Raw genomic sequence first — 14806 nt, 5'->3', positions numbered from 1 at the left:
CCTCCCCCTCCCCACACGCCCCCCATGGGGCTTCCCCCCTGAGCTCTAACTCAGTGACTCAAACTTTAAGGTGCCTCAGAATCACCTGGAGGACTGGTCAAAACCCCCCAGAGTTTGTAACAGGTCTTGGGTGGGCCCTGAGAATACACATGTCTAACTAGTTCCCAAGGGAGGCTGCTGGTTGGGGGACCCCACCTTGAGAAGCCCCGCACTAACAGGCATTCCCATTCTCAAGGCTCTGGCACTTGCTGTTCCTTCTCCTTGGAACACTCTTCCCCAGACCTTCGTCCCCCTTCAGAGAAGCCTTCCTTGGCCTCTCACTCTATAGTAACTGCTCAGTCACTATCCTCTCGCCCAGTTTCGTTTTCTTTAGAGTGCTGGTCGCCATCGGAAATGATCTTGTTACTGGATGTGTTGACTGGTTTGTTCGTGGTCTGTCTGCCTCTACTAAAGTGTAAGCTCCAGGAAGGCAGGGTCTATCCTTGGGGGCCTAGGACAGGGCTCCATGTACAGCAGCTGCTCACGATCGTTCAGTAAGTCGGCAGTGGCTTCAGGACAACCTGGGGGAGTCTGCCAGGGCTGGGGGTCTGATGGGCACTAGAAGAGAAAGCTGCTGGGATATTGAACTGAGCTGTTGACATAGGTTAGAAAAACTCATCCCCTTTGGGGGGAAGGGACAGGGTGGGGTGAGAAAGAGTTTAAAATAGGTGACCTTTTCAAGCAGATGTGGGAGGAAGGAAGGGCCCTGGCATCACAGCTGAGAGGCCCAGAGCTGCTGTGGCCCAGGGCCCAGGGCCCCCAGAGCAGGTCCCCAGCCTGAGTCACTCCCACCTATTCCTCAGGTGACCAGGCCGAGCCTGGGGGTGGGTGTGTGGTCCTGGGAGTGCGGGAGGGCTGGGAGAGGTGGCGGCTGCTGCTTCTCCCCTCAGACCTGCTCCAGCCATACACCGGCCCACTGCGTCACGGTGGCCTGGGCGAGGCACAGGCCCTCGGTTTCCCTGACTGGGAAGTGAGGGGACCGGGCAGAAAGGATCAGGTTCACTGCCTGTCACAGATGACCTCCCCAGCTGTTCACCTCCACTCATTGCACCCACATTCGCCTCAAGTCCTGGCACTAGTCCTGCCTTAGGCCTCCGTTCAAGCTCTTTATCCTCTGAAACCCACCCCTGACAGACACTCTAAGCCGCTGCTCCTCCTCTTCCAGGCTCATGAGTGTCTGCCAGGTGCAGGCAGGGAAAGAGCAGGGGCTGGGGAGGCTCACAGAGCCCGTCCAGGGTCCACTCTCCCCCTCACGCCATCCTGCCCTCCGTTTTCCTTTCCGCAGAGCGGGTCTGCCTACCTTTGGGTTGCGGTGAAGGGAAAAATGACCCTGCCGTGAAAACTGGTTTCCTTTACCATTTTCCCCCCATTTTTTTTTATTGTGGTAAAAATACACACACATAAAATTTGCCATCTTCATCATTTTTAAGTACAGTTCAATGGCATGAAATGTATTCATAATGTGCAGCCATTACGGCCACCCATCCCCAGAACTCCTTTCATCCCATTTCATTCAGTAAAACTGAAACTCTGCACCTATTAGATAATTACTCCCCATTTCCCCTCCCCCAGCCCCCGGCGACCACCGCTCTGCTTCCTGTCTCTACGATTCTGGCTCCTCTGGGCACCTCAGATGGGTGGAACCGAGCAGCATTTGCCTTTTGGTGACTGGGTGCTTTCACTTGGTACACTGCTCTCCAGGTGCATCCATGTTGGACGGAGCGCATTTCAGAACTTCCTTCCTCTTCGGGGCTGACATTCCGTTGCAGGGATGGGCCACATCTTGCTTATCCATTCGTGGGTCAGTGGCCGTTTGGGCCACTCCCGTTTTGATTACAGTGGATAATACTCTGTGAGCATCGGTGTGGCAATCTCTTCAGGGCCCTACCCTCAATTCTTTCGAACACGCACCCGGTGGTGGAACTGCTGGGCCATGGGCAGCTGCACTTGGAATTTCGTGAGGCATCTCCATGCCGTTTTCCTCTGCGGCTGTGCCATTTCCCATTCTCATCGATGCTTCCTTTGCCTTTCCCCCTTCAGTTCCAACTGCTGCTTCCCTGAGGCCTTTCGGCCTTTCTCAGAAAGATGAATTCCAGTGGCGCTGACAGCCTTTGGGCTGGCCCCCCCCCGGAAGTCTTTGACCCCCGCCCAGCTGAAAGCAGAGGCCATTTCGCTCTGGCTCAGAACTGGGGGCAGGGCGGCGGGGCTTACGACACCAGGCATGCACCGCACACCTCCCGGGTACTTCGCACGCACGGCCCTTGGTCCTCCTCACCGCACAGAGGTGGTGTCATCATGCCTGCCCGCGGTGTGAGCCCTGGACACTGTCCTGACTTGCCTAGTACAGATCGCTGGGTTTGGGTGGGGAAATTGAGGTGGGTCCACATTGCCTGGTACAGCGGCTATGTGGTCTTAGGCAAGTTACTGCTTCTCTGAGCCTGAAGTTCCTCATCTGCAGAGTGGGCTTAATCTCATTACAGCCGCCTGGCAAGCTGTGAGAGCTCCGTTCATTGAGATCATTGAGACATGCAAAGCACTTACTCGGGCCAGCGCCTGGCACATAGCAAGAACTCAGTCACCCCCGAGCCTTGTGGGAAGAGAGACGCCATCGTTTTTATTGTGACTGTCACAGCTCCTTGGACAACCTCCCGGGTGGCCCGGGTGGGGCCTTTCACTCCCAGGCGCATCCCCGGCCCGGGCTGTTTCCGGCAGGCTCTGTTGGACGACGTTTCTCCACTTCCTGGCAGGGAGGGTGGGAACGGCAGCCACGCGTGCAGGTGCCACCCCCTGCCCTGCTCGGCTCCTGTTCTCTGCCCCGTGTCTATTTCCAGCAGCCGGGCTGCCTGAGGCCAGCGCCAGGTGTGGGTGGTGAGTCAGAGCCGGGCTGAGCATGGTGGCCCTGAGGGCCTGACTGTCACAAGCTTCCCCTCTCAGTGGTTCCCAGCAGCCCCTCGGTGGAGGGTAGGGGAAGCTAGACCACTGCTGAAGGGTCCCCCACCAGTGTCACCAAAAATACACAGGGACAGAGCCCCCGAATGCCATACATCTACCTCTCTGGTGGCTGGTGGGGGCGGGGGCGGGGGCCATGTCCGGTTCACCTCCTCTCCTGTGATACCCAGACCGGGCTTGGCGCTGCGGGACGCACGGACATGCGTGGTGGGAAGGAGCCGACATCTGTGCAGGCCTTTGGAGAACAGGGTTGGCGGTGTGCAGGGTGCTGGCAAGGACAGAGCCTGGGTTCTGGAGACAGACAGACAGACAGACAGACAGGGAGAGAGTTTGTGTGACGCTGGGAGGGAGAATTTGTCTCTCTGAGCCTTGGTTTGCTCATTGGTGACATGGGGATGACAGTGGACACCCCGTAAAGGACCCTGGGAGGTATAAATGAGGCCACCTCAGGGGCTGTCTGCTGTACCCCAGACTCTCTGTCCGGGACGACGTTGCCAAGACCTTCTGTGGCGAGCACACTACTACCCTGTCCCTCTCTGGAGGGCGACTGACCCCTGGGTCGGGGCGGGGCCTCGCTCATTCCCGCTCCTCCACGCGGGCAATGGGCCCGGCACGGGGTCACAGCTCCCTACACATTGCCGCATCACTGACCGATTCCATCCGAGGCTGGAGCCTGTGAGAGGGAACAGTAGCCACCGTGACACTAGGTGCACACCCTTCCCCCCCAAAGAAGAAGCCAGCTTTTGGCTTCTTAAGCACCTGTATGCAAAGAACGTTGTAGCTTAATTCGTGCAATTCTCACAGATCCACATAAGCCGTTACTGTTATTATCCCCCTTTTACAGATGAGGTAACTGAGGTTTCGAGATCACTGAGGTTAAGTCACTTGCTTACAGTCACATGTTGACCTAGAGGTGGAGCTGAGACCAGACCCGGCCCGACCCGGCCCCGCCCAGCCTCACGATGCCCTTCATGGTCCCTGCTCTCTCTGGTGTGGACACAGAGGGAGTCGGGAAGGCGCGGCCAGCGATTTCCTGGCTGATCTGCGCTGGCTTCAGGTGGCCAGGACCCCAGGCCTGTCTACAAGTCTGTGTGCCCCGCACTCACCCGACCCCCGGCCAGCACCAAGGACTTTTAGGGGTAGGACTCCTTCTCCTTCACCCCACAACCCCAGGGCTCAGCACAGGGCCTGGCACAGAGCAGGAGGTTCCCATGAGTTTCCAGAGGGAATGAATGGCCTCGGGCCTTTTCTGTGGACCGGATCCCATACTGTGGAGAGGACACGAATTATTCCACTTGAAGGCACCGAATTTCTGGGCTTCATTCTAGTCCCCACTGGCAACAGTGGGCACATCAGCAGGGTCACCACCCCAGCTAAGCTGGTTCCTTAGTCACAGTTGGCACTTTGTGCCATTTCAGCCTCAGATCAACTCTCTCTCTCTCTCTCTCTGCTAAAACTGGAGCTCTTTCCTCATCCCACGCACAGTTCTTGCACCTGGCCAAGGTCGCCGAGGCAGCTTCGTGTCAGGTGGGCTGCAACTTTTAGTCCCTGAGTAGTGAGTCACTGCTACAGCCCCAGTTCCCAGCAGCACACCCAGTGGGCATTCCCATCTGCAGACCCCCCGCACCCCATTCACCCCCAGATTCTGGTCCAAGCCCTAAAATGATGTGCAGTGGTCACGATTATTGACTGGAATCTAGGCGCTCAGTGTGGGTTGGGCTTTACAATCCTCGGTGCAAGAGCAAGACCCCCTTTTGTTCTGTCGCGGAAGCAGACTGCAGAGCATCTGGCGTGAATGACATTATTACGGGGACCATTCGTTCATCGCTTTTTCTCTTTAACAACTGTTCAGGGAGCATCTTCTAAGCACTGGCTCTGGGGATATAACAATGAACAAGAAGCCCTTTTGGAGCTTACACACTGGTTGGAGAGACAGGATGTAAAAAAATAAGGACACATATTAAGCAAGAGGACTTCTGATTAAGAATAATGCCCTGAAGGAAATCGGCCGGGTGCTGACTTAGCAAAAAGCAGAAGGAAGAGCATGGGCGGCACAAGGAACAGGATGCGCAAAGGCTCTGAAGGAGGAAAGGGATCATCGTGGAGGTTTCTTTTTCTCAACAAAGAGAATCAATATAAAACTGTAATTTTTTAGTTATTAGTCGTGCCAGATGAATTTCCTCCTTCAGCAAACGAGCCCCTAGTGTGCAGCGGGCCCTGTGCTAGGCCCTGGGGACAAACAGTGATGTAGGAAACCGACATTCCTGTCACACACATCCTGGACCCGGCACCCCACGGCGATGAGCTGGGCTGCCGTTTGTGAGGGGCTCCCAGCTTGGCTCCTTGGGGAATCCAAACAAACCCCGCAGGTTCTGGCATCCCAGGCCTCCCGCCGCCGCTCCTGGCCGTCCTGGGAGGGAGGCTTCTGTTTCCTGCCTCTCCCTCCCCCACCCACCTGGGCACAGAGGGTCTTTCATCCATTGTTACTGCTTCCTGCCCATCCATCTCCAGCTGCTGGTCTGAACCCAGCAGATTTACACTGACAAGCGGATGCTTTAACCGGGACCCTCCAGGGGGGATAAGGAGGGGAGTGGTCTGGGGTGGGGAGCAGAGGGGGGAGGGAGGCCTTCAGCTCTGTGACAAGGAAGAGTTTCCTGCCCTGAAGAGGTGTCAGACCCTAAGGGCTGGGAGGACGGGAAGCAGGCCTCTGTCCCCAGACTCCTCCGAGCTGGGGGAGGGCCAGATGAATGACCCCTGACGTGGCAGGTCCTCTGTGCCCTTTGGATCGGGTTTGGGTTCAGCCAGGAACCACTAGACCTCACGAGTGGGGAATAACCCTGTACATTAAAAGAGAAAATTTTGTATGAAAAAAAGTTGTGATTATTATAGGTACTGATGTGGTCAGCATGGAGTGAAGAGGGGGTGGCCTGAGGGGCTCCCAGCTGAGGAAGACACTGTGGGAAGAGCTGCTTGGAGCATGCTGGGTCACTTCTCCAACCCAGCATCCAAACAGAACCCCCGCACCTGTCCGCCTTGCCCTGCAGGTTTTCCCACCTCTGGGAACAGCACTGCCACCCACCAGGTGCTCAGGCCAGAAACCTGGGTGTCCCCTGCAGAGCCCTCCTCTCTACCCTCACCCCCCCACCTACCCAATTCAGTCCATCTGCAACTCCTGGGAAGGTGATTTCCAAAACAGATCTGGAGTCCATCATGTTCTCTCCTTTCCCCTTTCCCCTCAGTCCAGGGTGCCATCACTCCCACCTGGATACTACATTCTTGCCTAACTGGCTTTCTGGCAGCTCGACCTGACCCCCGCCCCATCAGTATCCCCCACCACGGGCAAGAGGAAGCTTTCTAAAAGGCTCACAAACCACACCCCATGATTCCACTCCTCCAAACCGTGCTTCTGTGGCTCCCCATAGACCTGGAGTCAAATCCCAAAGTCCACAGGCCTTCAATGCCCTGCCCCTTCTAGCATTCTCCTTCAAGTCTACGCCTCTTCCCACTTCCCCCTGCACTGGCCTTTCTTGAACCACCAAGCTCCTTCCTTCCCACCTTCTATCCATCGACTTGCTTGCCTCTCTCCTGGCGATGCCCTGCCCTCCATTCTTTGCTGGGCTGGCTTCTATTCACTCTCCAGGTCTCAGTTTAAACACCCCCCTTCCAGGGGCCTCCCTGCCCAGCCTGGTCTGAATCTTAGCACTGCTAGTCTCCCTTGTACCCCCCGTCCCACTTTGCAATTATTTTGTTGACTTGGTGTCCAGCTCCCCTTCTGTAGACTACGATCTTTTGATGGCAGGTGTGTCTTTGCCCCTCTGTTGCCATTGGCCGAATGCTGAGTTCCTAGGTCCAGTCAGCGCATCGCTTCCCGGAGGCATCTCCCAGCTCCCTCTCGGCTCAGGCAGAATCGCGCCGGCTCCCCAGCCTCAGTGGAATAACTTGCGGGTTACCTTGTCATCTATCAATTTCTAATAAGCTGGGTTATTTTTAGAACAGGTGAAAGCAACGCTCTAACATCGCTAAGAGGATTTTCCACTCCCATCTGCCTTTCTACCACACTTTGGTTTCCTGTAGTGGTTGCGGAGGCTGCCAAGCCAGCCGGCTTTGTTATTCTAGGGTGCAGAGAAGGGCCTCAGAAGAAAACTAGGGCCCTCTCCTCGTACCCTGCATAGCGAGAGAAGTGAGGTGCCTTGTGCAATCCTCTGGCAGACAGTGGGGAGCCTGGAGGAAGCCTGCTGCTCCTCTTGGGGGTACCCCCGGTGAACTTGGCCTTGTCACTTTCCCTCTCTGAGCCTGGGTTACTCATTTCTCAAAGGAGGGGGTTGGAGGGTTAATTACTAAAGGCCTCTGACTGCTAAGATTTAAGAGGAACCATGAGCCACTGGGTCTTTTCCATCCCTGGACATCAATTAGATGACAGTCTTAATTCTTTCTATGAATGAAATGCAGTCGGTGCCTCTTATAGCACATATGCAAACATGTGCAAATTAATACAAAATAAAGGACCCCAGAAGTTCTTGTTCACAGGACCAAGGTCTGGCCAGATGTGGGGTGGAGGGAGAAACTTGGCTCAAGCTTTCATCCTGGTTTGATGTCCTTCCTCGTATCTCACTCTACAGAGAGGAAACTGAGGCCCTTGGAGGAAAAGTGACTTGCCCAAGGTCACCCAGCAAGACACTGGCAAATTGTATAGCCAGCCAGGTCTCCACAGTCTGGTACTTTGCCTGCCTGCTTTTCCTGCCATTCACTTGCTGGCCTGGGGCTAGATCCTTGCTCTGAGGGAAGGGTAGTGGGTCCCCTGGTCACAGGAACTGGAATCAGTTTTGTGAGGGAGTTTATTTGGAAGGGGGAGCCAACCCTTTGGTCATGTGATCAGGATGAAGGTGTCCTTTGGGTCAGGTGTTGAGAAACGGAGGTGTGGGGACAGCATTCCACACGCAGGGAACAGCCTGTGCCAAGGAGCAGATCAGAGAACAGGAAAACACAGCCAGCCGTGCTCAGCTGTTCCTGCTTATAGAGGCAGCTTCGGGACGAGCCCCTACTGTGTTCCCTTCCAACTGGAATGTACCACCCCAGCCTTGTTTAAATGGAAATTCTGGAAACTGTAGGATAGAGCACGTGTGGAAATAGTGAAAAACGAGTCTGGATAGTGACCTGGAGACCAACTTGTACGAGACCCGAAATGGTAGGCTAAGGAGCCTGGACTTTATTCTGAGAGCAAAAGGGAGCCATTGAAGGTTTTATGGCAGGAAGAGAGATCATCAGATTTATGTTTATGATGATCCGATTGGCTGCTGGGGGCAGGGAAATCAGTTGGGAGACGAGGGCAATAGTCCCAGTGGTAAAGATAAAAGGCTAGAACCAGGCCGAGGGGGCAGGGGCAGAGAGCACGGCCGTTTTTCTGCATGGAGCAGGCAGTCTGGGGCTATTTGGATGGAGAAGCAAGAGTGAGCACTGAGAACAGTGGGTTCTGCTGAACCCAGGGAGCGGGGGAGCTGCGGCCTCGCCTCTCTGTCCCTCTCATGACCGGCTGCGCCCCAAGCTGGTGCCCAGGCAGGAGGGAAAGGAGGTGCCCAGGTCAGAGGAGCAGCTGCGGGCCAGGGATCTGGGACAGAGGGCAGCTTGACCTTGTTCCCCGGGGACTTTTATTCTATTTCTCTGACTTGTTAAGGAAGACCTGAGGGCCTTAGGGGACCACAAGTCAAGCATTTCTCAAACATTTATTTTGTACTCACTAGGGCAAAGTATTAGTGTGGGTGACAGACAAGTCGGGGCTATATTCTCCGAGGCTCAAACCAGGACATGCAATCTGTATAGGAGCTTTTTCCAGGTTCCAGATTTATCTATAGGACAAGCACTTTAATGGCGTGTTATGGGTTGAATTGTCTCTCCACAAAAGATATGTTGAAGTCCTAACCCCCAGGACTCAGACTGTGCCCTTATTTGGGAATAAGACTGTTGCAGATATAATTAGTTAAAATGAGGTCATACTGGAGTAGCACGGGCCCTTTACTCCCATACGACCGGTGCCCTTATATGAAGAGGGGAGAGACCCACGGGCAGAATACCACAAGGCCAGCGAGACGCAGCCGAAAACCAAGGAATGCCGAGGACAGACAGAAGCGAGGAGGAGGAGAGAAAGGCTTTTCCCCAGACTCTCGGAGAACATGGCCCTAAGACACCTTGATTTCGATCAAGAACAGTGACAGAATACATTTCTGTTATCTTCAGCCACCTGGTTTGTGGGGCTTTGTTATGGTAGCCTCAGGAAATGAAAACATTGAAATAAATCACGTTTAATTTCTGTCCACGTAGGCCCCCACTGATCACCACTTTGAAGCAGGGTACCTTTCTAGGGACGAGTCTGTCCACGTTACTCCCTGTTCCAAAATCTGTCTGTAGCTCCCCAGTGCCCAGGGCTCCGGCTGCTCCCCAGCTTCGCCCCAGCACCTGCCCCGCCCCTCTCAGCACCAACACACCATCCCCTGCCTGGGCCTTTCCTCCGGCTGCTCGCTCCACATCCTGCCCCCGACACCTGTTCCCTCTTCCCTTTCCTCAGTGGAGCGGTTAAGAGCAGGTCGCCTGGTTTCTAGTCTGGGCTGTGCCATTTCTGAGCATCTAGCAGTGAGACCTCGGGCAAGTTCTCACCACAGTGTCTCCGTTTCCTCACAGGTAGGATGGGAATACTAGCAGTTCCTATCTCACAGGGTCGTTTGAGGACGAAACCCTTTAAAGGGCTTTGCTCTTTGATCTGGTTTGTGGTAAGCACACAGCGGAGTGGTTACTATTATCTCCCTTATGCTTGGCTTGCTGCCCCGCAGAAAGCCTCTGGGACCACCACCCTGGCCCCCTGCTGGCTGTGCCAACCAGGTCTTGTAGCTCCCTCACCTCGTTTCTGTCTCCGCCGGATTGCACACCCCTCCGGTAGGGAAGAGGCTGTCCGGCTTCCCTGCATCTGGGTGCACAACAGGCGCTCCAGAAAGGCTTGTGGCATGAACCATCAAGCAGAGAACTGGCTGTGGCCGAGGAGACCTGGGAGGCAGAGCTTGGGGACATCTCTTGTAGGATGGTCTGGCCATCCTTCTGGAAGTGAAAGTCTAGCCACTGTGACTTCCGAGAGCATGAGAAAGAAAGTGAGAACCAGAGAGAAAAAGGCAGAACGTGAACCCGCTCCAGCACCCCTGTCTTTGCCCCCAACCCCAGCACATCCTGCCCGCTGTGGCGCCCCTCGACATGCTGTCACCCACGCACACCTAGCCTGTCCCCAGCCAGCAGCTTCCTCTGACACACATTTTCCATTGCTGGGTGGGGCAGAGCAGGTTACAGGTGAAAACAATCTCCCGGGTTTCCTTTCCAGGGTCTTTCCCCCATCTCCCAGCTCCCTGACTGGGTTTGGCTCCCGTTCCTGCCGAACCTGTCTGTCCATGGCCCCTGACTTCAATGGCGCAGGGCCGGTCAGGGGCCAGAATATTCCAGGCCCCATGAAGTGTCGCCTGGTGTCTGGGATCAGGTACAGGGCGGGAAGTCAGGATGCTGGTCAGGGCGGGAAGTCGAGCTGTGTGCCTCTGGGCAAGTCTCTTCCCCTCTCTGAGCCATCTTTCCCCCATCTGCAAACAGAAGCAGTAAGGGATTGTTGTGGGAATGACAAGGGACAACAGAGAGAGCACGGAGGAGTCCGGCCAACCTGATTATCTGCGGGGACAGGGCAGAAGCCCCAGGCCCAGCACCACGCCGGGCTTGGAGGGCTTGCCGGTGTTTAGGCTCCAGCATCGCTGAGTGTGTGGTGCATGTGTGGAGGGAGGGGTGGGGACCCGGACTCTCGTGGAAAGAACACTAGAATCCTTTGGAATTAGAGGCCTGGGCTTGGGGACCCCTTACACCTCCATGTGAACTTGGCATGTCCTTTCCCCTCTCTAGGCTTGTTTCCGCAACTTACAATAAGGGAACTAATCAGGTGCTCTCTAGGTCTGCAAGGTCAGACATCCCAGGCCCTGCGCTGTGCTAAGAGAAGGCAAACCCAGCAAGCCGGGTGCAGACTGCTGAGTGGTCCCGTATTCAAGCGGCTCCTGAGAACCTGGGGTGAGACCTGGGCTTGAGGCCAGTCCTTCATTTCCTCCCACCGGCTCTGCTGCCAGCCCCTCGGTGTCACTGGCCAGCCCGCATCACTGCCCATGTCATCAGCCAGGCTTCCTCCTTCTGGCTTCACCAGCCCCTGTTCCTCTTTCAAAACCAGCTCAGGTGTCCCTTCCTCCAGCAGCCTTCCCTGCCTCTCTAGGGCACAGCTGAGCATCTCCTCCTTGGACCTCCCACGACACCTCCTGCGCCCCTCCGTGACCTCACTGACTTCACTCGCCTCCCTTGTGTAGATTCAGTATCCTTCGGCCTCACCAGGTTTGGAGGGAGAGCTGAGTGTTACTCACCATTGCCCATAGAGCCTGCAGCCCAGCACTAGTGCAGAGACGACAGTAACTGATGAGTAGATGACAAGGTGGGGAGCAAATGAGCCGATGTCTGGGCGAAGGAAAGGAGGATTTGAGAGATGGATGCATACACGGGCATCGGGGTGGTTGGATGGACGGTTTTATGAGTGGATGGATAACTGATGAAGAGTAAACAGGTCGGCAATACTCAGCTACCGATCACTATTTTTAGCATCACACAAACATCTCTGGAGTTACAACACATACCCCGGGCATGACAGGGGACTCCCCACTATTCTGTGGCTCTGGTTTCTCCTCCAAAACATGGATGTGGGTCTGAGAATTCTCCCCCAACTCTCTCCACACGACAGACATCCGGGGGTAAGCTGCCATTGGAATGTCTTACCTTTATCACCTCATTTTAATTTCTCAAGCATCAGTGTGAAATGAAGGTGACTAGTTCCCTGTGACCCCTACAAGCTCCGCTGGGCTCAGGGAGTGGGCGTTTGTGGATAAGCCTGTGTCTGGGCTAGGAAGGAATTGCCAACTGTGGCCTTGGCGGAGCGGCCACGCTGACCTCTCAGTGCCTGGGCTAGTGGCCACCTTCGCCCTCCGCCTCTAGCCAGTGCCTTTTGCTCACAAACAAGCCCCTCCCCCAACGAGGAGTTAACACCTTACCACCTGGCCTCAGCTCTCTCTACCACCACACCCCACGCTATGGTGATGGCGGGCAGAACCCATTTGGAGGGTGGGTACCCTGCCCCAATCTGTCCCACAGAAGCAGCTGAGGAAGAAACATGCAGGAGATGGGGGTCAGGGCTGCTCCACTGAAGCTTTGACTTTTCAGCCCTGTTTAGCTGCTTCTCTCCGGGAAGCAGGGTTTGGCCATAAGACAGAGCAAGGCAGCAGGAAGAGATAGGCTTTGGAGCTGCACAGGGGCAGGTTCAAATCCTGCCCCACAGGGAGTAACTGTGACCTCAGGCGAGTGACTTAACTCCTCTGAGTCTCTGCTTCCTCTTCTGTGAAATGAGAGAAATAGCACCACTCACCTCCCAGAGCCGTTGCAGGGGTCAAGCAAGACGCTTGCTCCTCCCCTAACCAGAGGGGGCTCCTGAGCCCCAAAATGCAGCCTGGTGATCCGACATGGGCCATAAGTGCAAAATACACCCCAGAGTTTGAAGACTCAGAAAAATATATAACAAATCTTAAGAACGTTTATATCAATTTTTAATTGATAATATTATATGTTGATGATATTTTCGGATATTGGTTAAATAAAAATGTATTTCAAAATGTTTTAAAGATGCTGCTCCCAAGTCCTTCTCCCGTGCAGCCTTCCCAGCCTCTCCCGGAGTCTGATGCCTCTCTCAGGCCTTGTCATGGGTTTGCACACGCCTCTGCTCTGGCTCTGAGCCAGCTGAGTCGTCTGCTTAGGTGTCCGTCCCTCCAACTAGCCCATGAGCTCTTCGAGGTCAGGGACCCTCTCCTGGCCGTCTCTGCTCCCAGATCCCTGGCACAGAGCAGGTACTCAGCAAAAGATCACCGAGTGGGTAAACCCACGAATGTGGAAGCAGTGTGAACGTCTCTTACTCTGCCATACCTGAAGGCCTAGATGAGCACAGCACAGCACAGTGCGATCGGGGCTCTGGCAGGAAACAGATGGTGCACTTGAACTGAGTGATTTGAAGAGAGTTTCGTCAAGGGACTGCGAACAAAGCCACGGGCAGGATTCAGAGAAACTGGGAGGGATGGTGCAGTGTCCTGGAGCTGGCAACAATGGGGCGCTCTTACCAGCCAAGGCCTGAGGGATGGGGAGGCAGAACTCACTCAGACCCAGGGCCAGAGACATGTATGCACAGGCTGCCTACGGGAGCTGTAGCCTTTGGGTGAGGGACATGGCCGGCCCATGGCAACCCTGCAGGAAGGGGCTTGGGAAATAGTACTTGGGCCCCATTCTCCACCTGCCCTCTGCCCTCCTCCCCTCCTTCCCCACCCAGCCCAGAGCCAGAGGGCAAAGGAGACCATTGATTCTACTCACAGAGGTCACTTACCAGGGCACAGAGCAGGATGCAGGAGGGCAGAGGGGAGCTCGGGAGGGGCCAACAGAGAAATAAATCATCACCAGAGAGAACATTATACCCGTAGGATGTTTGAGGGCCTCTGGACATCCACATAAAGTGCAAGCAGTGGTCACGGCCAACTACAATCATTAATTAGGCAACTACTGTGTGTTGGGTGCCATGCTAATCTGTTTTCCAGGCTCACAGAGTGTGAGTAACTAGCCCAAGGTCACACAACAGGAAACGGCAGAGCCAGGACTGGAACATGGGTGGGCCCCCAAACGCAGGTTCTGGTTGCCCTTTGGGGCTGCATGGCAGGTACTACGCTAGGCACTTCACCTCCATTATCTCTAATTGAACAAAGCTCTGCAAGGTTGTATCCCTTTCCTATCTCCAAGAGGCCGAGTCATTTCTCCAGGACCGCACAGCTCATGGGAGGTGGGGATGAGGCAGGAAGCAGAGTTGGAGAGTTTGCCATTAAAGGGGGCAGGTAACCGGCAGATTGCATGGCGGCAGCCTCCGGGATTTTTTTTTAGCCCCGATGGGTGGAGTCAGCCCGCACCAGGTGCCTCCTGGAGCCAGCACCCAGCTGCAGCCCCGAGTTACATTTTCATAGCTGTGCAGGGCCCTCAGCATCCTCCAGGCCGGCGCTCGCCTGTGACTCTCAAATGAATAGTAATCATGACAGTGACAGCTGTGGCTTCCTGAGCTCCGGTCACCTTCTTTCTCTACGTGGTCACCGAATCTGACCACGACTCTCCCTTAGGGTTGTATAATATTCACAGGCAGGTGTCATGGGCCACCCACTCTGCGGATGGAGAACTGAGGCTGAGAAGGCAGGTGACTTGTCCTTGGTCACACAGCAAATCAGGCCCCTTGTGGCCAGGCCTGCCCCCGGGGCGGTTCCACAGCTGAGAGCACAGGTTCTAGAACCGGGCAGGCTGCGTCCACCCCGGCTCCGCACCAGCCAGACATGTGGACCTGGGGCGAGTCGCTTTCCTGTGTCTTAGTTTCCCCCTTTGTGAAACAGGGATGCCAGTAGTCTCTGCTTCATTTGGTTGTGGTGAGGATAAAATGAGTTATTGTACCCAAGGTTCTTAAAACAGCAGCTAGAACCCACTATGGGTCATCCCACCCCCGAGCCCTCCGCGCTTCCCAGCCGCAGCCGTGAAGGCCCCAGCTCCGCTCCTGCACGCCCCAGCTTTCACAGCCGCGACCAAGTGAGGGCTGCCACCCCACACACGCTTCACCTGCACGGTCGTACTTCACCCAGCCTCACCCTCTTAGACAAGGAGACCGCGGTCCAGAGAGGAGTAACGGCCTGGCCAGGCCTTCACA

General features: G+C 55.4%; 1 long non-coding RNA gene across 1 annotated transcript in view; it reads right to left on the bottom strand.

Annotated features, from left to right (window-relative positions):
* Positions 1-1630: 1630 nt before the first annotated feature.
* Positions 1631-14806, bottom strand: part of LOC128626661 (uncharacterized) — a 41486-nt gene continuing 28310 nt past the window's right edge. The window contains exon 5 of the long non-coding RNA XR_008390681.1: positions 1631-3279. This is a non-coding gene — a long non-coding RNA (uncharacterized LOC128626661). The remainder of the gene's footprint in view (positions 3280-14806) is intronic.

Source organism: Artibeus jamaicensis, unplaced genomic scaffold (assembly GCF_021234435.1).
Source record: "Artibeus jamaicensis isolate MK-2021 breed Jamaican fruit bat unplaced genomic scaffold, CSHL_Jam_final scaffold_847, whole genome shotgun sequence".
Classification (NCBI taxonomy): domain Eukaryota; kingdom Metazoa; phylum Chordata; class Mammalia; order Chiroptera; family Phyllostomidae; genus Artibeus; species Artibeus jamaicensis.
Note: the sequence above shows the minus strand (reverse complement) of the source record. Positions and strands in the feature narration are given on the sequence as shown.